Below are 22895 nucleotides of genomic sequence, written 5' to 3'. Positions count from 1 at the left end.
TTCATTCCAGTGGACTTTGTTCTCCTTGAGATGGAAAAAGATGTCCAAATTCCCATCATCTTGGGAAGACCATTCTTAGCAATCGCTTGAGCCATCATAGACATAAAAAATGGACGATTAACCCTCAAGGTAGGAGAAGAAGAAATGGAGTTCAACTTCTTCGACACAATGAAACACAAATTTGAACCTGATGAATGCTTTAAGGTTGACATAATTGATGAATAAGTTAAAGAGGAATTTTATAAGACAAATCCTAAAGATCCTCTTGAAGCATGTATTGTGCGTAGCCACACAGTGGATGATGAAAATACTGAAATAGCAGCATGTGCACAATAGTTGGTAGCTCTTCCACCCCTACCTTTAGCTAAGGCTTCCGAGATAGAAAAGTTGAAGGAGGAACAAATCAAGGTAAGCTCCAGGAAAACTCCAAACAGGTAGAGCTTAAACCTCTCCCGTCTTCACTAAGGTACGCATTCTTGGACTCAAAGTCTAATTATCCTGTTATAATCAATGCTAGCTTGTCTAAGTTAGAAGAGTAAAAATTGTTAAGAGAACTTAGGATCCATAGCAAAGCATTAGGGTATAAAATAGAAGACCTGAAGGGGATCAACCCTTCGATTTGCATGCATAGGATACCCATGGAAGAAAATAGTAAACCCATAATCGAACATCAAAGAAGACTTAACCTAAACATGAAAGAAGTGGTCAAGAAAGAAATTTTAAAACTATTAGATGCAGGTATCATATACCCAATTTCTGATAGTAAATGAGTTAGTCCAGTACATGTAGTTCCTAAGAAAGGTGGGACAACTGTTATCCAAAATGCAAGCAATGAACTAATTCCTACTAGAGTAGTCACTGGTTGGCAAATGTGCATAGATTATAGGAAATTGAACAGTGCCACCAGAAAAGATCATTTCCCTCTTCCTTTCATCGACCAAATGTTAGAAAGGTTAGCAAAACACTCTTATTTCAGTTATCTAGATGGGTACTCGAGATTCTTTCAAATTCCTATTCACCCAGAAGACTAAGAAAAGACAACATTCACTTGTCCCTATGGAACATTTGCATATAGAAGAATGCCTTTCGATCTTTGTAATGCCCCTGCTACCTTTCAAAGATGCATGATGGCTATCTTTTCCAGATTATATTGAAGATATTATGGAAGTTTTTATGGATGATTTTTCTGTCTATGGAACTACTTTTGATGATTGCCTAACTAATTTATCTAAGGTGTTGCAAAGATGTGAAGAATCAAACCTGGTCCTAAATTGGGAAAAATGCCACTTTATGGTAAGGGAAGGCATAGTTCTGGGACATTTGATATCAGAAAGAGGAATTGAAGTAGATAAGGCAAAAATTGAGATCATTGAAAATATGCAACCCCCAACATCAGTCAAGGGAGTGCGAAGCTTTTTGGGACATGCAGGATTCTACAAAAGATTCATCAAAAACTTTTCCAAAATAGCTAAGCCACTTACTAACTTGTTAAATCAAGATGTTCCCTTTGATTTTGATGAAAATTGCCTTGTCTCCTTTAACAGAATCAAAGAGGCCCTGATATCAGCACCAATAATGTAGCCATCGAATTGGGAGCTACCATTCGAGGTTATGCATGACACGAGCGATTTTGCAGTTGGAGCAGTGCTCGGGCAAAGAAAAGATAAAAAGCTCCATGCTATTTATTTTGCTAGCACGACACTCGATGATGCACAAATCAATTATGCTACCACAGAGAAGGAATTCCTAGCAGTGGTATTTGCAATGGAAAAATTCAGATCTTACCTCATCGGGTCAAAAGTCATTGTATTCATAGATCATGCTGCAATCCAGTACCTTATGAACAAAAAGGAAGCAAAACCAAGATTGATTCGATGGATTCTACTCCTGCAAGAATTTGATCTTGAAATAAAGGACAAAAAGGGATTTGAAAATACAGTAGCTGACCATCTTTCTAGACTAAAATTGGAGTACATGAAAGATTTCGAAGATTTGCCAATTGACGATTCATTTCCTGATGAGCAATTACTTGCATTCTCCAAAACTCCATGGTACGCTGACTTTGTTAATTTTCTTGTATGTAGAGTACTGCCTCCAAACATGACTTATCAGCAAAGGAAGAAATTCTTACATGATGTGAGATATTACTTATGGGAAGAACTACTACTATAAAAGATATGTAATGATGGGCTGATAAGAAGGTGCATACCAGAGCAAGATATGGAAAGTATCATTTATCACTGCCATTCATCACTATATAGAGGACATTTAGGCACTTCAAAGACCACAGCCAAGATTTTAAAAGCAGGGTTTTACTGGCCACATTTATTTAAAGATGTAAGATCCTTTGTGCTAGCTTGTGATCAATGCTAAAGAACAAGTAACAGTTCAAGAAGGAATGAAATGCCACTGCATGGTATACTTGAGATAGAATTGTTTGATGTATGGGGAATAGACTTCATGGGACCATTTCCCTCTTCCCATGGAAACAAGTATATTGTGGTTGGAGTTGATTATGTGTCAAAATGGGTAGAAGCTATTGCAACACCAACCAACGATGCTAGAGTGGTCACCAAGTTCCTTAAGAAGAACATCTTCACAAGATTTGGCACACCACGAGTGATAATTAGTGATGGAGGAAGCCACTTCTGCAACCAACAATTTGAAACACTACTGAAAAAGTATGGAGTGACTCACAGGGTAGCCACACCTTATCATCCTCAAACCAGCAGTCAAGTAGAAATATCAAACAGGGAACTGAAGCAGATTCTGGAGAAAACTGTAAATAGATCCAGGAAGGACAGGTGCATGAGGCTAGATGATGCGCTATGGGCATACCGCACTACATATAAAACCCCAATTGGCATAACACCCTTTCAACTGGTTTATGAAAAATCATGCCATCTCCCTGTTGAACTTGAGCATAAAGCCTACTGAGTGATTCAGGTACTCAACTTTAACCTCAAAGTTACTGGTGAAAAAAGGCTCTTACAACTGAATGAGTTGGAAGAAATCCGACAAGATGCATACGAAAATGCCAAAATCTTTAAGGTTAAAACCAAAAGATGGCATGACAAGCACATAGCAAGGAAAGAGATAAAAGAAGGAGATCTTTTCCTCTTATTCAACTCGACATTGAAACTCTTTCCAGGGAAGCTGAAATCAAGATGGTCCAGACCTTTCAAGGTCACCCAAGTCTTCCCACATGGAGTAGTAGAGGTATGGAGTGAAACCTCAGGTGCATTCAAGGTCAATGGGCAAAGGCTGAAGCCTTATTTTCAGGGAGAACCCATAGAAATGGGAGTCAATTGTACTCTCAATCCTCCTACTGACAGACCATAAACAAGCAAAGTCCAGCTAAAGACTATAAATGAGCGCTTTTTGGGAGGCAACCCAAAATTTTTCTGAACTTTTCTTCTTTTCTTTTTTTTTTTTCCTTAATATTGAATTTTTGTTTCGTACTCATTAGCATTTCATTTTGTAGGATTTTTTTTGAAAAGGGGAATAGAGATCAAGAAAGGAAGGGAATCACCAAGTCAAAACCACAAAAGGGAAAATTGAACAAACCCGGGGAAGTAACTCTATTGTTAATCTTTGCATCCATTTCATGTGTTATGATGATAAAATTTTTCATTTTCCAAAGATTTGAAAAATCAGAAAATTACATGGGTCGTGTACTAGTTTTACACACCCCGTGTAACTTTCTGGAAGTCCATAAATTTCATGCAATTTCAACTCCTCGGGAGACAGAAAATTACACGGGTCCATAGCCCAATTTACACGGACCGTGTAATGTCTCTAGAAGAATAACTAAGAGACAGAAGGTTACACGGGGCTCCTTGTATTTTACACAAGCCGTGTAACATATACAGTAAAGAATCTTAAGAGACAGAAAGTTACACGGGTCCCAGCGCTCATTTACATAGGCCGTGTACTTCGACAGATTTTGTAAATTTCGAGCAGAAATTTACACGACCCTACATGTTGAGACCTGTGTAGTGATACATGACCTGCGTATCTCGTTGCAGACACGACTCCTGGGGATCAAAATGCGCAAAACGAAGAGTCCTAACTGCTCTTTAAATATACCCATATCATTAAAACCCTTCATAAACACAAAACTCTTCATCTACACCCTTCCTAGCCTATAAAATTCTCTAAAATCTCATCTCTCTTCACCAAAATCATACTTTACTCCTTCCAAAAAATGCACCCATGGCTCCTGCGAAGAGATCTGCAAGGAGGATTGGCTCTTTTTCAGGACAAAGAGGAGAATCCTCAATTTCTCCACCCCAGCCTCCAACCCAATGCCCAAGAACAAGGGTAGCCACTCCCCAACCATCTCAACAAGCCCCTCCTCCACCGCAACCACAGCCACAATCCACTCCACAACTCGAAATCTCTATTCCTTGGGGATTTCGAGATGATGTCCACAAAGCAATGTGCACCCAACTTCATGCCAGAAAAATATCCTCCACCAAATACATAGATTTTTCGCTCTTAGAGCAAATCGGGTTACAAGAAGAAATAAATGGGCTACTTGACAGCATTGGGTGGATAAGGTTCGCCCAACTCTAATTTTCGGCTTACAAAGACATAACGCTGGAATTTCTAGGTAGTTTCAAGGCCAACTTATGACCCACCAATAGGGAAGACAGGGGCAGAATTGAGTTTCGCCTACTTGGTGTAGACCGGGTAATGAATATGGACGAGTTCAATGCCATTTTCGGCTTTGACAGTACCGGTCACCAAGAAATCCCAAGGACCTCATGCTGTACAACAACATCAACTTTTGGGATTCCATTACATCAAACACAGAGCCCTACAACTTCAGCAAATCCAAATCAATGGGTATCACTAATCCAGCATTACGATACATGCATCGCTTTGCCGCCCACACCATCATGGGCCGTGGCGACAACCTTGGCATTTTCAACGCCAGTGAGCCATTTTTCCTATGGTGCATGGTCACCTGGCAGTGATGCAATACTGGCTTTTTCCTGTGCAACCATCTTCGACGCCTTTGCCATCAACCTACCTGGCACATAGTGCTTGGAGGCCTTTTCACCACTATTGCCCTCCACTTCAACTTTGTTTCAGGACATCACAGACTGTGCTTTGTTACTGGAACATCGAGAATTGATCAAACTATCTGCATATCCATGGGGATATGTAAGAAGGTGGGCAATAAATGCTACTTGGTGGATGCCGAAGGAAACACAATCCCTCGGATAGATGAGGCAAGGGAGGGACCCGGTGAGACTTCATAGCCTCAAGAAGAAGGGCAAGGGCGAATGTTCGAAGAGTCCCTTGTCCGAGTGCCTCCATACACACCACCACCGACAGACCCGGTCCTTGCATACCTGCAGCACATGGAGACCACAATATACGACAGGTTTCGAGCTATCGAGGATAGCCTCTAGGAAGCACACAAAAAGCTGGACATTTTAATGGACAAATTAGATGAGGAGGAAGAGGAGCAAAGATCACCAGCATCACCATCATCATCATCAGAGGCCTTTTAGAGATAGGACTATAGGATAGGATCTTTATTGTAATATCTTACATGCCCTAGTCCTAACTTAAAACCATAGGTCTCTTTTATTTGCTTTATGTTCAAAAATTTTCCATACTTAATAAATATTATGCTTCCTTAAAATTTTTGTACGCTTGATCTGATCTTGCACATTATATTGACATTATGGACAATGTCTGGTTTGGGTTTGGGGGGGATACATTTGCACTTGCATATCATTACATGCACATCATTGCATTGTTTAAATTCAGCTACATTATTTTTGTGTATCAAAATTTTCGAGAATTTTTGAAAATTTTTGGATTGTAAATTGTGAAACTTAGCACTATAACTAAATTTTTTATAAGCTAATAATTGGACTCCACGGGATAGATGAATGAACGTATCTAGATAAGCAAAAAGGGATTCTAACATGTTGTTTGTAAAGAAACTAATCTCTTTAATGGAATTGGACTAGTTAAACCCCTTCATAACTATTAATTTATCACATTGAACTTGTAAAATTAGGAGAACAATTTTTGAAATATAAGCAAACCTAAAAACTGCCTCACTAGCTCTAGAACATATCTCTTGGACCTATCAAGGTGAAATCCTAGCATATGCTTGATGAAGAAATGATTAAGGCATTTTTCGATAAAGCCTCACTAAGCCTTAGCCATCCCTAATTAAAATGTATACCCCTTGTAGCCAACTTGAAGCCTATGTTTATCCCTTAGAATTTATTGATTACCCATGTTATTTACCTAGCCCTTAGCCTAAACACTTACCACACCCTTCTGAGGAAGCAATATGCATAAGAAAAATGAAGAGAGGATGTAGTACTCAAGAAAGAGTGCAAGTGTGCAATAGAAATAAAAAAAAGACTTGCCTTTCCAACCCAGCAAAAGCAATTAGTTTGGGGGAGAGGACAAAAAGGAAAAAGAAAAGAAGTCCTAAGATAAGTGTCATGGAAGCATGCTTGACAATAGAAAAAGCCAAAAGCCTTTCCTCTCCACACAAAATATGTAGAAACGAACTCAGTATACTTGGATTTTATGCATACATGCTATCCTTATATTTGCATTCCCCAAAAACCTTTCATTGGCAAGTAAGTTTATCCCTGTAACCCCGTTACAACCCTTTTAAAGACCTTATGATCTTTTGAAAAAGCACATGCTACATTAGTGGAGATAGAAAATTGAGATATGCCTATGGAGTTAGAATTGAAATACTTCATCTCAATTACTTACAAAAGAGGCAGATTTGGGAAAGTTAGTGTTTCTTAATTCTATCCTGATAAAACAGCTTGTTTGTGGCTTATTAATGGTCTTGTATAGAGGAATAATTAGTCGAAACACTATGAAACGAGGTTAAGTTCCAAATAGGTAGCTGTTAGAACCTTTATGCCTTGAAAGAGGGGAGTTGGTATGAAGGTTGGAGGAGTTCAATTCTATGCTTATTAAATTGATGGTTGTATTCCTAAGTATCCCCTAAAATGTGCTTTAAAATAGAGTTTTGTTTTACTTGAGGACAAGCAAAAGTTTGAGTTTCGAGGTATTTGATACACTTGAATTGTATAGATGTTTTTAAGCACATTTGTATTTTAAATCATAGCATTTAGGTAAGTATTTTCATGCATAGTAGTTGATTTCATTAATTTTCATAAATTCTATTGCCAAGCCCTTAATTCCATGTTTTCTGCATTATTTCAAGTATTTGGGTGAAGCCTCAAAGAATGGGAGTGCAAAGGAAAGCTTGGAGAGGTAAAAAGACAAAGAATTGCTACTGATACAAAGTACACGGGCCGTGTAAACCAAGCCCAGACCCGTGTAACTCTCTGCCAGAAGAAAGCTAAGAGAATCGATGAGAAACACAAGTACACGAGTCGTGTAAGTAGACCCGTGTAATCTGCAGGGACCCGTGTAAGTCTCTGCTGGGTGTAAGCTTGAAGAACCATATGGGAACAACAATACACGACCCATGTAATTAGGCCTGTATAGTTGGCACAGACCCATATAACTTTCTGTTCCAAAAAAAGACCACGCGATTCTCCTCCAGCAAGTTTCACGGCCCTACTTTGTGGGACCCGTATAGTGACACATGGGCCGTGTACTATGCTGTAACCTATTTTCTGACTCGAATTCCTCTCCTATTTTCTAATTCGAACGAGACTCCTAAAGCCTTTTAGACTTAAAATGACCTAACCCTAGAGCAACCAATATAAATAGCAAAGAAAACATCAGGGAAGGGGTGACTGTCGTTGGGACTGTTACTGAAGGTTGCTGCTGTCAGGCTCTACATCAAGTACCAAAAGAAGTTTTCTAGCTGAAGTTCCACAAGATCAAAGCTGCAAACTCTCTTTGATTCTTTCGTTTCATCTCCTTAGACAGATTCTTATTATTTTATTTCTTCTGCATAATTCTCTTTTCATTGTTTTTACTTTTTATCATGACATTTGTTGAACTCACCATGAGTGAGTAGTTTTCTTATTCTGGATTTGGGAGAGTAGCTCTTGTAATTATTATTATGGATGAACACTGAGTTTTATTTATTGGATTTGAGATTCATTTCTTGATTTAATTTCTTGCGATCTTAATGCATGCTACGTGTTGGTACCCACTTAGTTATGATTGTAGATGTTAATTGAAGGACTAAAAGGTGAAGATTAACATTAAAAAATCAAGATCTTGAACCTAGGAATTTTGACCTAGACATAGGCTGATACCTTTGTGGAACCTAAAATTTGGTCAAAGGTCTTAAAGGATTTTAATTAATTTGATCACCACGAAAGTAGGGTTCGAGTTAATTAGAATACACCCTAGATGCCTTGAGAGAGGATTTAAGATAGCTTATAACTGATTTCCATCAAGGAAAACGATCCTCAAATCAGTAAATAGATGAGATAACATCCCTAATAAGATTCAAGTGTGAAATCTTAATTCCAGAATTGGTTCAAATAAATCATTTCATTTTAAGTTTATCATTTTAGTGTATAAAGTTAACAAACTTCATTCCCTAAGTATTCGATAGCCTAGACAGTCAAGATTTTTGTGTAGATTGGTACTTGCTAAACAAAATTCCTCATGGGAACGATACTCTACTTATCACTTTATTACTTGTTAGCGATACGTACACTTGCGGTGATTGCAAAATAGCGAAACATGTTTCAACCAATAGGAAGAGAGGGGAAGGGGAAGGCACCAATATGGAGGGAGGAAGAGGTGTGGTAGGGTCTGAAGTCCTAGTGTAATAAGGTTTAGATAACTTAAACAACTGGGATTAAGGAATTTGGGTGAGACTGGGATATGGGTGAGGTGTTCCAACCAATAGGAAGAGAGAGAAAGAGGGTGGCACCAATAAGGAGTGAGAAAGAAAGTGCGGCCAAAGGGGGAGAGAGAGTTTATATAGGAGAGGGATAGAGAAAAAGATATTTTCTTATTTTAATTTTCCAAAAATAAATTAAATTTGTTCTATTTAAAATTCCTAACTAGACTTTCTTAGGCCCATGGGACCCAATTAAACTCAATTAGGTCCATTTAAGAACTATCCATATTAAATTTAAATAACATAAAATTTTATTTAAATTAAATTAATTTCGCAAAAAAAAAAAAAAAATATATATATATATATATATATATATATATATATATATATATTTTCAATATCATGCCACGGATTTAATAATTTAGTTCCATACCTCTAATTATATCTTATAGTCATACAATTTTTCATCATCGGGTTTTTCACGGCCTCAATGCATATACTCATCACAAAATAAGGGTTTACAAGTACCATATACTTCGGTGCTTTTAGCATTGATGATATAGTTTGTTTGTTACAATTAAGGACATGAACTTTAATGCCGATAGCACTTTAAAGATAAATTATTAATGATGTCAAATGATACTGATGTGTATGCTAATGTTAGTGCCATGTCTAATGTGACACTGACATGGAATGCTGACATCAACGCAACATTAGTAATTTTATGATTATTCATTTTATGACCTATGTACAAAAATGTGAAAATACATATCTTAAATTAAAAAAAAAAACAAAGAGAGAGGGGAGAGAAAAATAGAGAAGATAGAGAGAAAGACACAAATAGGATGAAAGAGACGTATGGGAGAGAGAGACATGGAGACAGAGGGAGACACGGTAAGAGAAAGAGGGAGAGAGAGAAATTGCATTTTTAGAAGTTTGATAAAGGAATAATAAATAAGACTTTTACAAATATTAGTAGAGAATTGGCACTCGAATTAATGAGGTTAGACCAAGCATAAGGGGTGCCTAAAACTTCCCCTTTATGTACCCACTATCCTAAACTTAGACATTGAGCTATGGTGATGACAGTTGTAGAACCTCTGTAAGGAGTAAGTTGTCATCCAAGACCTTATCGAAAAATTGAGTGCATCAATCAAGTCCCTTCGGTTGTCCTTTTGAAAATTGATGCCTCAATCATATATCCTTTGGAAAAAACAATGAATATGTCCCAGTTATTACTCGGGTGGCTACTTTTATCTATCTATTCCTTTGAGACATAAATCCTTAGTATTGTGGTAGTGTTATAGGAAGACGGTACTTACCAGTAGACTCGATTCTATTAAGATTGTATAAATTACATGTCTAGAAAATATTGTCTGAGGAAGTGATACTTAAATGAGACTGATGTGACTCCACTATCTTTCCTGGGTATTACTTGGTGAATTTTATACAATTCTAGTAAATGATCTTTCACCTTATGCCACAACAGCTACCATCAGGAAAGAAAAATCAAGTTTAATGTTTTGAAGATATCTTAGGCCTTTTAAGAACATCCCAGGCAATGTATTCTAGTGAGTAACATCTACATCTTTAATCCGATTTTTAAAAATAGTATTGAGCATCAAAGGCAGAATGAAAGATTCGAAAGAGAGAAAATTGGAGAGAGAAAGAGAGAGAGATAAATACTGAAGTAAAAAAAAAAAAGGGAGGAGTATGTTTTCATAGGGTTTTAAGGAGAATCCTAAATAAAAAAGGACTGATTTGGAAAGATAAGAATAAATATTAAAAAAAAGAAAAGAAATCCTAATCCTAAAACAAAGTGACTAGGATTGAGTTTTTTAGCCTAAAAAGGAGTTTGCAACTTGCATTCTTTTTCATACATTTGTCTTTGAAATAACATATAAAATTGCATTTTCAAAAATGGAAAATTGTAAAATGGTCCCTAGATTTTTTTTTTTGAAATTTTCATTAAATTCTAAATTTTTTTTCCATTTTTTGAAAATGATTTTCAAGAAGTTGGAAAGTTACATTTTGGTCTTTGAGATGGAAATTTATGGTTTGGTCCCTAAGTGGGAAAAGTTTTTGCAAATAAGTCCAAATTTCCTAATAAGTTTTAGAAAAATAACTATTCACTAAATAAAGTTTTATAGAATTTGAACACAACATTTTTGGTGTTTGAAAACTCCAATATTCATCATTTGTGAATAATCTCACAAAGTTTTCAAGTCAGATTTCAAAAAAATTATGCAAGTCGAACTATGTGAGGATCTGATTCTCCCTCAAAAGGAGATACATAGGAATACTAAGTGTGCCTAGATTTGAATCCGCAAAATATTATTTTTAAAGTTAGCACACCATAAGGCTTGGAATGAGCAGGTTTTCATAATGCTAAGTCCTTAGACACAGTTTATGGCACACGATATATTGTGTAAGGCATAGAAAACAAACATTAACATGTTATCTATAAGGCATAGAAAACATACATCATTGTAGGATTTCACTATAATTGTCAGTCTCAGAAGGAGCAGGGAGCAACATCTTAGTAGCTCATAAGGCATAAAAGGCACTGAGTATAACAAATGCATTTAGAACTAGGAGAAGATTTGATTATCCCTTAAAAGGAGATACGTAGAAAGCCTGAAGATTATAGGTACAAAGCCTCAAATTTTCAAAATCACACACTTTGCTACAACCTAGTAATTGTCAGCTTCAGAAGGAGCAGGAAACATAGTTAAAGTCCTCACCTAACTCAGCAATGAGTATATCATAAGAAGGTTATATGCTCTTTGCCTCACTTCTTTGCATCGTAAAGTACATTTGGTATTCTTTCCAAACTTTGCCAAAATGGAGGGCAAACTGCAGAAACCTACTTTTTACCCTCTGTTTTAAGCATATTGTTGAGGCAGTGAGGATCCCTGTAATGAAAATTTCATTGGATGGTAAGGACCTTGAATATTTTAGAGGCTATAAAATGACTAGAAAATTAGTAAAATAAAATAATTTTGGGCATTTTAGGAAATTAATTGCATTATTTTGAAAATAAAAGGTTTTTTTTTAAAGCCATAAGCCTGTGTTATTTAATTAAGCTTAATCTAATATTTTTCAAGATTTTGAATAGACCTATGAAATATTTAATTGAGCTAAATTATATAATAAAGCCATTAAACTTTTTAATTTCAGCTATAAATGGATGTGGACTTGATTTTTTTCCACTTTATTAAAACACATTTTAGTTAATTAACAAAATAAAAAAAAATAAAAAAGGGGTTTACCAAAAATTATCTTCTTTTTATTATTATTATTTAAAATTTTAAAAAAATAAACATAAAAAAAAATAGAATGTCACCAAATTATAAAGATAGGATTAGGATAAGTTTTTTATTTATTTTAATTATTTTATTTATTTATTTTATTTATTTTCAATTTTTTAAAAACTTAATTTAATCAAGTTTATCTAATCACCTTACTACTTTAAAAACATCATTGTAGCTAGGGTTTTGAGGGAACTTAGAGACAATTAGGATGGCTAAAAATTAATCTATGGTTTTTCTACTATATCTTGGTGTTAAGAGAGCTACTTCATAGAGGTTTCTTCTTCTCAATCTAATTAAACTTAAAAAAAAAAAAAATTCCTACAATTACACAACTTTCTCACGTAGTTTCGCATAGTCATAAGTTAATTAATTAACTCATCACAAAATTATTTTATTTTATATTTTTTGTTCTTGCCATTTCAAATCTTCCAAAGTGCCAAAGGAGTCATTAAAATCCAAGGAAGATCACTTGAAAGGTACGATTCTGTTTGGGCACCCATGAACTCCATTTTTTTAATTTTATTTTTTTGGGTTGAATTTTAATGTGATATTGTTTGATTTATATTTTTTTAGTGTTTCATTGGATTCAATATTTCCATAAGGAATAACCTTTTGAATCATGTAAAAAGTATTTCTCTTTTATTTTTAATATATATATATTTTTATTATGCTTAGTTGAATGCTTTTTTAGGTAATCTGGCTTTATTAATTCTAAGCCCTAGGAAATTTATTTTAGGATATAATTTTTTTAAGTGATAGTTTAAGATGTCTATCTTGTCATTATATTTTTTTTTAAGATGTCTATCCTGTCATTACATTTTTTATTTTATTTGATTCTGTATAAAATAATTATATTAATTTTTATTAAATCATTGCTCGAATTTGTTTGTTTTATGATAGTAATAGGTAGATTCAATTTTCTATATTAATTGGTGCTTGAAATTAGTTATTTTTTTTTCTTATATTTTAATTCATGTCTTAGCTATCTTGTGATAAAATTTGATAATTTTATGAATAGGTTTAGCATTTTTAATTTATTTTTACTTTTTAGTCCTTTTCTGGTCCATTTGCATTGTAATTGATTTATTGAATTTTGTGTGCTTTTTAGGTTGCTATGTTCAATGTTCTCATTTTTCCATGTTAAAGGTTAATATGTTTAGGGTTGTATTCATTTTTTCTAGATTTTTTTATTAAGTATTATATTTTCTATAGATTTTAAAAATTTCTGTATAAATCTAAAATTTTTCAAAAAATTGACTAGTTTAGTTAAAATATGACTCTTTTATTTATTTTAATTAAAATCCACATTTTTTCTTATTTATTAGGATTTTTTTAGGAATATTAGACCTACTAGAATCACAATTAATTAATTTGATTAGATTAGGACATTTAAATTTTCTAAAATTAACTTTTCAATTCCAATTTTGACTTGTTTTAGATAAATAGTTTTTTTTTTCTTTTATTTCATGTTGATTATTTATTTAATTTTTTTATTCTGCATTATTTCATTCAAATGCTTACTTTTTGTCACTTTTGAGTTTCTTTTTATGTGAATTAATTGAATGGACCCAAATTCTATAAATGGAAACCAAACCGAATTTACAATGGAGATAGAGTAGAAGCAGATTTTTTTATTGATGGACTAATCAGAAATTTAAACTTCAAGACTCCATTGCATGGGATAATGGGCTAAGGCCCTTGTAATAGTTATAAGATATGGTTTTTTTTTTTTTTTTTTTAATTTTGTAAAGGTTCATTTTATTTTTTTAATTTCTTATTGGGATTAAATTATTTTCTCTTCCCTCTTTCTTTAGCTAAATTTTTATTATTTTTATATTTTAATTACAACAATGCATGAAATTTGACTTCTTTAATTAATTTTAAACTTAAGAACAACTTGGAAACATTAAAATTAACTTATATATATGTGATAGAAACCTTAGGTTGTATTAACTTAGAGATTATGCATATAAATAAATTTGTATTAAATTAACTTATTTAAATTTGCATATGGGAGAACATGGCAATTAATGAGCCTAAGTACATAATCTAGAAAATACTGACATGTATAGGATCCTCCTTTTACTCTAATGTAACACCCCTATATGCATGGCCTGGTATATTTCACTGTTCCATTGATCGGTGTCGGTCCGGACAATTAAGCGGATTAAAACTATATTTAAGTCACCTAGAAAAGTCCTGAATGAAAATAAATAGTAATTAACAGAAGTATAAATAAGAAAAACAAAGCATAAAATGTTAAATGAGCCAAGGGTCACAGCAATGGGTGACCTTACCGGGAAGTGACTACGAGGTCAGTTTCAACCCTAATTTTGAATGGGACATTGTGACAACACAATCCTAAAAATTTTTGCAAAGCTAGTGGAAAAGAGAAAATCACAGAAAAGAGTTGATAAGTAGGTCAAATAATTAGATCAGGATTCCGGAAGAAATACCAAATTATTGGCAAATCGGATCAGGCCGACGAGGGGCAAATTGGTCAATTCACCCTTAGAGGTGACTCATGACCTAACTGTCCAATAAAATCTGAGAAATAAAAATTTTGAAATATAGATTTAAATTAAAGAACCATGGAAAAATAAAGGAAAAAGAAAAAAAAAAAGGACTTATGATATCATGTGTGTAACATCATGCATGACATCAATTAATTTTTAATTTATTTAAATTCTTTCACTAAGTCAATTTGAAGATAAAAACAAAAAAAAATTAAAAAGAAAATTCATTATCTCCCTTACCTTGGCCAACCGAATACCCTTCTCTCTCTAACCTCTATGGGTGTCCACCATAGATAAGTTATTCAAGCTTGAATAACTTGAGTTCTTCCCCCAAATTATAACCCAAAAACCCTAGAAAACTTCTAAATTTCCCTAGAAAAAAAGATTGAAGAAGAAAAGGAAGGAGGAAAGATAGAGAATTGAAAAGTTGAACTTCAAAGAAAGAGGTTAGTGTTCTAATTTTCCATTTTCTAGTTAAATACATGCTTAAGTACTTGAATTAACTTAGAATTGTGAAAAATTCAAACAAATCAAACATGGTAGACTATTTAGGGATTTCAGTCAATATTAGGAGAACTAGGGTTTGCTTGATTTTGATGCAATTAAAAGTTTAATTAAGTGTGTAGACTATGTTTAGACACTTTAATTGCATTAATTGAACAAGATACAAGAATTACGGTTCTTGGGCCGATGAATTTAGGGGAAAATTTTTTGAAAATTGGAATTTGATGCAATTGGACCTAATTGAGGTTATAAATGGTCAATTGGGACCAATTGGGATGTGTTGGAGTGATGAGAATTGCAATGCAATTCGGATTGGTAAGGGTTCACTTTTGGACAGTTTGACCTAGGTCCCTTTCAGGGACCAAAACTATAATTTTGTCACCCCAATTGGTATGAGGTCAATTAGGGATGAAAATAGACACATAATGACACAATTTTCATGGAGAAACTATGCCTAGAAAATAACATTAAGATAGTGAACAATTAGGTCAAATCTGGGTAATGCACACTGCCACTATGCAAAACTGGCCATATGAACAGTACTTGTTCAAATGGCCATAACTTAGTATAGGAAGGTCCAAATGACCAAAATTTTATACTGATGGAAAGCTGAGACATAGCACTACTAATTTTATGAAGAAAACAAACCCAAATTCTGATAATAACCAATCCAAAAAGTGAGCTACATTTAGCACACCAAAACTACCAGAACCAAGAAAGTGCCCAGAATTCTGGGTTAAAACTAATGTGGCCAGCCTTAGGAAAATGGTCATATCTTGGGCTACAAAACTCTAAATGGAGTGATGCAAAAAGGGAATTAAAGATAAGATAATAAGGAACAATTTTGATGAAGAACACTTAGCCAAATTCCCACAGTAACTAGACCAATGGAACAGTGCAAGACAGGGGACCAAAACTAAAAAATTGAAATTTCTCTTAGGAGACTTAGAAATTGAAATGGCAACTAAAGCCAACAAATTGGGCACTCAAAATGTAGTATGTGGGTGTAATTGGAATTCACATACCTATTAAGTATGAGAAAGTCAATATTTTGACTTGAATAGTGTCATGAATAGTAACCCTAGAATGCAAAGTCTAGAGAATGCCATTGTAAGCCTATGTAGAGATATAATTAAATAAGTATGAAATAAATTGTTGGATTTATTATGAGATATGATACTGAAACACTGCAAACTATGTGTTTTAGTTGAAAAAGACCCTAAGAAGGATAAGGACACGTGAGTCAAGGCCTAGAGGTGACTCAGTCCAGGTTTGTATGCAATAACTTTAAACTATTATTTTCACATTGAAAACTTGATTTGTTACTCATTGTAAGTGTATTGTGCTAATTTTGAATTTCAAGAACTATTGTGTTACCACTTTGTGAATGTAAATGGGACTTTGGAAATTGATTGGGTTTTGCATGCAATATTTGAATAAATAATTTTAATTTGATTTTGGATTCACACTTAGCATGACAGTACCATATTATTCCTCCTCCATTTATGGGGTTGAGATCGATTATTTTCCTCCCTCTCTGGTTTGCTAGTTGAGGTTGAGATCGGATGAGTACTCATATAGCTAGCTAGCTACCTCCCTTATTAATTTCGATTAGTGAGGTTATAGATTGCTTTGTCGTGATGTACAATACAATATTGATCGAAAATTTTATGTCATGACCTAAGTTGTGTATGGATTGGCAACACTGTATTTATTGAATTATTTGACAAAATTATATTATAAATGTGAATTGAAAATTGTGCAATGTGATTGTAAAATGTTTGAATTATGATTTAGTAATAAATGTTTTATATTTAGCATTTTAAATTTTTATTGTGCACCACTGAGTAAATTATACTCAGCGATAGCTTATTTTGCTGTCGTAGATAAGGGAAAGGAAAAAGCAGTAGAGTAAGCTGCTGCGTAGATGAGGACTACACTAAAATTTTTGTACGGGTATTTATTGATACCCTTGTAGTTTATTTTGATGTAGATATAGAATTGTTCATATGTATTGATGTAAATTAAGCAGTTGTATAGTAAATTTGTAATAATATTATTTTTGAATTTTTTGTATGTAAATAACCTTTAATAGAATGTTTATGATTTCATGGATTTATTTTGACAATATTTTGAAATATGAATTTTGATTTGAATTGTGGTTGACTATGTTGAATTGAGTTGTGTTGATCTATTGGAGGTTGGGGTGTGATTGAAAATCAATTGGAAGTGCTTTTTATAGGTCTTTAAAATTTGGGTTTTTTTTCTAAATTATAGACGGTACTCTATCAAAATTTTTACAAAATTTGCAGAAAAATAAAAGTTATCAAAATTTGTACCTAGTCTTTAAAATGAAATTAAAAGTTTTTAATACCTATTAAAAGTGCTCACCACCTTCAAAAGAAGACAAAATTGTTTTAAAATCCCTTGTAGTGTATTTAATGGGTTATCAGTAGGCGAAGTTCGGTAATTCATTAAGTATACTACGGGATCATGTTATGCCTTACGGAGGGGTAAGGTGTGACATGTTTTAGTGGTATCAGAGCATGGTTTTGAAATGAGTTTTGACTGTGCATGTGAATATTTCTTTTGATAAGCACAATTGCTCAAGTGTCCTAATTGATACATATGACATATTTAAATCATGAATGTAAACTAACGGAGGTCAACCTCCTTGTGTTTGTTATCAGGGAGTAGAAAATTATTGGAATCAAAATGGAAGAAGGAGATCATTCCGTGGAACAGTCTGTAGAGGCTGAGGCACAAGGGGAAGCCCTAGCACTCCAGAATGTGAGTGGGTCAGCCACTCCAGCTCCTCAAGTACCGTAGTTTTTTTCTCAGTTTGCACAATGGATGGCTGCCTTGTTCCAACAAATGGCTGGGAACTTGCCAACACCTGCCCAAACTCAAACCCCAACAGAATAACCACATCCCTTAGCCTGGCAATATGAGAAATTAAAGAAGTTTGCGGCTACAGAATTCAAGGGAACAGTGGTTAGAAAGGATGGAACAGGTGTTTAGGAAACTACAGTGTACAAAAGAGTTGAAATTTGAGTACTCCATTTCTCTACTGTAAGGGGATGCCTATGAATAGTGGAAGACCATCCCCCACAGTCTGGTTACGCCTCCAGTCCTTACCTTGTCAGACTTCTTGAGAGAATTCAGGCAGAAATGGGTCCCTGATGCTTATGTGGATATGAAGTTACCAGAATTTTTGAGTTTGAAACAAGGGGACAGAATAATAGCAGAATGTAACACCCCTATTTACATAGCCTGGTATATTTTACTGTTCCGGTGACCGGTGTCGGTCTGGATAATTAAGGGGATTAGAACCACATTTAAGACAACTGGATAAGCCCTGAACACAAATAATTAGTAATTGTCAATTAGTTAAGTATAAATAAGAAAAAGAGAATATAAGAAGTTAAATGAGCCGAGAGTCATAGCGATGGGTGACCTTCTTAGGAACGACTGCTAGGTCAATTTAAACTCAAATTTCGAACTGTAAAATGTGACGCTGCAGTCCTTAGGACTATTGCGAACATAGTGGAAAAGAGAAAATCACAAAAAAAATTTGTTAAGCCAGTCAAATAATTAGGTCAGGGATCTGAAAGAAATATTGAATTAATTACAAACCGGGTCAAACTGGCGAGGGGCAATTTGGTCAATTGACCCCTAGAGCTGACTCCTGACCTAACTGTCAAATAAAATCGGAGAAAAGAAAATTTCAAAATCAGGAATTAAATTAAAGAAGTGTAGGAAAAATAAAAAAACAAGAAAAGAAAAGGAAATTGGATTAATGACATTATATAGATGACATCATGCATAACTTCATAATTCATTTTAATTTAATTACTTAAATTGACTAAGTCAAATTATGGATAAATATACACAAATGAAAAAAAAAAGAGAAAGAAAATCATTTTGGTCTTCATCTTCCTTCATTGCTGTCTCTTATCTCTCTCTTGTCTCTCTCTCAAAATTCCTCCATGAAAGCTTATTCTTTAGCTTTCTAAACACCAAATTTCACTGTAAATCCTATAATTTTCTTGAAGAAAAATTATAAGCAAACCTTGAAAAGAAGATTAAAGGAGAAAGAAAGAAGAAAAAGTTGAAGGAATTGAAGACTGAAAAGCTATACCAAGGTTAGTAAGCTAAACTTTGTAGTTCTAGTTTAATTATGGTGTTTATAGTTGAATAAACTTAGAAATTATGAAAAATGGAAAAGAAAACAATTGTTGGAGGACTATATGTGAATTTCGGCCAGCCTATGTAGGGGAATGATTTGCATGAGTTTGATTGAATTAAACATGTTAGAAAGCTTGAATGAGTTGAGAAAGTATGTTTATATATTTTGATTTAGTAAAATATAACAAAATTAGTGAGTTAGGGTTTTGGCACCTAGGGTTTGGGAGACAAAATTTTAAGAATTACTCAAATGGTGTGTGTGACCTAGTTTGAGCTGAAAAATGGTCATGTATGTCCAATTCTAGTATGTTGGAAGTATTGGAATCAAATGGAGATTCAGATTGGATATGATCATTCTGCAGGCAGCATGACCAAGGTCCCTTTCAGGAACCAAAATTGAGAATTTACCAACCCAATTGGTGTAAGGCCAATTGGGAATGAAACTAAACACAAAATGGCACATTTTTCATTAAGGAATCATACCCAAAAAGTGACCATAGCATAGTGAACAAATTGGCCAAATCAGGAATTGGGTGTTCTGCCCTGTACAAAAATAACCAAATGAACAGTGTATCTATTCATTTGGCCATAACTTAGGCTAGGCAACTCCAAATAACTTGAAATTTTACCAGTAGAAAGCTGAGATATAGACCTAAAACTTTCATGAAGAATACAAATCCAAATTATGCCCTTAACCAGGTCATTTAGCCACCCAAATTTAATGATCTAAAACTGCTAGAACCAGTTTTGGTGCCCAGAAAATCTGGGTTAGGCCAATCCAGCCAGCCATGTTTAAATGGCTATAACTTGAGCTACGAAACTCCAAATGGAGTGATTCAAAAAGGGAAACAAAGTTAAGACAATAAGGAAAAATTTCTATGAAGAAAACTTAGCCAAATTTGTCACACCCTACCCCTCTGTAAGGCATGACATGATCCCGTAGTATACCTAATGAATTACCAACTCCATCTACTGATAACCCATTAAATACACTACAAGGGATTTTAAAAACTTTTCTTACTTCTTTTACAGTGGTGAGCACTATTTACAGGCGTTAAAAACCTTTTTGAACTGAAGTGAAATAGCTAACTCATTTGAATTATTTTGAATTTCTGTAAAAATTTTGGCAGAGTGCCATCTGTATTTTGGATAAAACAGTTCTTCAGAAAACCTGTTAAAAGCACTTCAATATATTTCCAAATCTCAACTCCAACATATTTCTCAACTCAAATCCACAGTGATTTTTCAAAGATTGTGATAAAAGAAATATAATACAATTTTTACAAGTCAAAATAACTCATAATTTACTTTACAACTTCAATGTACAATTTTAATTTACAACTGCTCAAAACCAAGAACAATATGTACATACAGTGGTCATACATTACAGTACAAAATGCAAAATGTGGTATACTCATTATACCTGAAAATCTCTCGCTGGATGTCCTAGCAGCCTAGTCTGCTGCCCTGTCTGTCTGTCACTGATGACATAATAAAAAAAGCTATCGCTGAGACAATGTCTCAGTGGTGCACAACATTAACCAAATACAACTTTAAATCACAATTCATAAATCATTTAAATGATGGATACGTAAAATCATAGTTAAATTCAAGACAATGAATGTCAAAAGGAATTTAACACAATATCACAATAAATCTCAGTAATCAAAACATAGTTAAATTCAAAAGACAGTGAATGTCAATAAGAATTTAAACTCCATTTCACAATTTCACAATACATATCAATAAACCACACACAGCTTAATCATGTTCCAAAGTTCAATTCGTCCCAAAAGCCGATGGCTAATGAGGTATTCAATTCGTCCTAAAAGTCAATGACTAATGAGGACTAACATAGCTAGCTAGCAAAAATATGAGTACTCATCCAATTCGTCCTCAACAGGCACACACCTCAACACTTCAGCCAGAGAAGGAATTCAATTTGTCCCACTAGACAAGCTAGCGAGGAATACAATCAATATACATGATAGCTGTGGTTTCAAACCATTTCCAATGCTTTTCAATCAATAAGTATCCATCAATATCATTCAAACAATTTCTCACAGTTTCAAATCATTTACAATGCTTTTCAAGCAATAAATATCCATTCAAACACATTTTCACAATTTAAAACAATGATATACAAATAGTCATAATTCATTTCAATTGAAAAATTCAAAAGAAATAGCTGTTGTGCACAAACCTCGATAAATCTCTGGTCTTGACTCGGTGTTTGCTTCCCTTTTCACGAGTCTTTGCTAATCGAGAAACACAATTTGAAGTGTTTGATTTAATTAAACTGTCTTTAACGATAATGCTTGATAATTAATTTACTGAATTCTATTATTTGCTTAGTCAACCTAATATATCGACTCTCAATGCCTACTAGTAAACTAGGTTTTAATGTTACTAATAGGTTACATTCAATAGTCTTTTAGGGGTGGTACATGTTACCAATTCATTTCCATGTATACTGCATTTTCTTGCAATTTGCTAGATTCCGAGATACTAGTTTGACCTAGCAGGACTACCTAGTTCCCTCGGTTTTCAGGTTTCGGTCAAAACTACAAACTTGTAGATCTATGTCTTATGGAACGCGGGGCAAAATTTTAGGTCATTCTGAGTTATGTAGATCAAGTTATGGTCATTTTACTATTGCTAGTCAAATTGCATCAAAATTGGTCATTTTAGGTCACTTTAGGTCATTTTAGGTTTGGCCAGTTTTTGGACCCGAACTTGTGCAAGCTGTTTGACTTGCTTATGGTCATTTCTGGGCTTTTGTGTCTTCATAAGACTTGTAGATATGGGTCTTAAATATTCATGGTTAAAATTTCAGGTCAATTGGACCTGTTTTGAGTGAGTTATGGTCTAAACACTAACTGCTGCCCAAATGGTCAGTTTTCAGGCCTCAATTGCACTTAATCTGGATTTGGTCATTTTTCAAGCTACCTTGCAAGCAGAATTTTGGCAAGCTTCCTTCATGAAAGTTGGCACATTTTGTGCCTAGTTTCACCTTCAATTGGTCTCATACTAATTGGAGCCACACACTTAAAGTTATAGGCCTAAAACTCAAACTGCCTTATTGTATTTCTTGCATACACATCAAGCATCACTTTTAACACTCACCAAACTTAACATTCAAACCAATTCTGGTTGTACCACAATCTAAACATAATTCACAACACATTATAGGTCATTTTGGCAGCTTATAATTACATTCAATGTGCACCAACAAGTGCAGAATTTGTCCAATTCAATTTACAACAATTCAATCACCAATTCATGCTCATTTACATGTCCCACTTCACACCACCTTACACACACTCAAACTGCCATAACAACCAACACATTTTAACATCATTATTCCATAAACCAAGCATGAATTCCAGCATTCCTCAAGAGTTAGCAAACTGCCACAATGGTACACTTACATTCCATTATTTTCCAAGCTTTAAATCTCATTTTATATTTACATATACTAAGTATATATTACCCAAACAATTTCCTACACAATATATATTTAATCAATCATTTAATTCATTATTTACAAGCACAATTAAACTGCCTTCAAGGTGCTTCCATGGCTGCCAAAAG

This window comes from Hevea brasiliensis, chromosome 4 (assembly GCF_030052815.1).
Source record: "Hevea brasiliensis isolate MT/VB/25A 57/8 chromosome 4, ASM3005281v1, whole genome shotgun sequence".
Classification (NCBI taxonomy): Eukaryota; Viridiplantae; Streptophyta; class Magnoliopsida; order Malpighiales; family Euphorbiaceae; genus Hevea; species Hevea brasiliensis.
Note: the sequence above shows the minus strand (reverse complement) of the source record.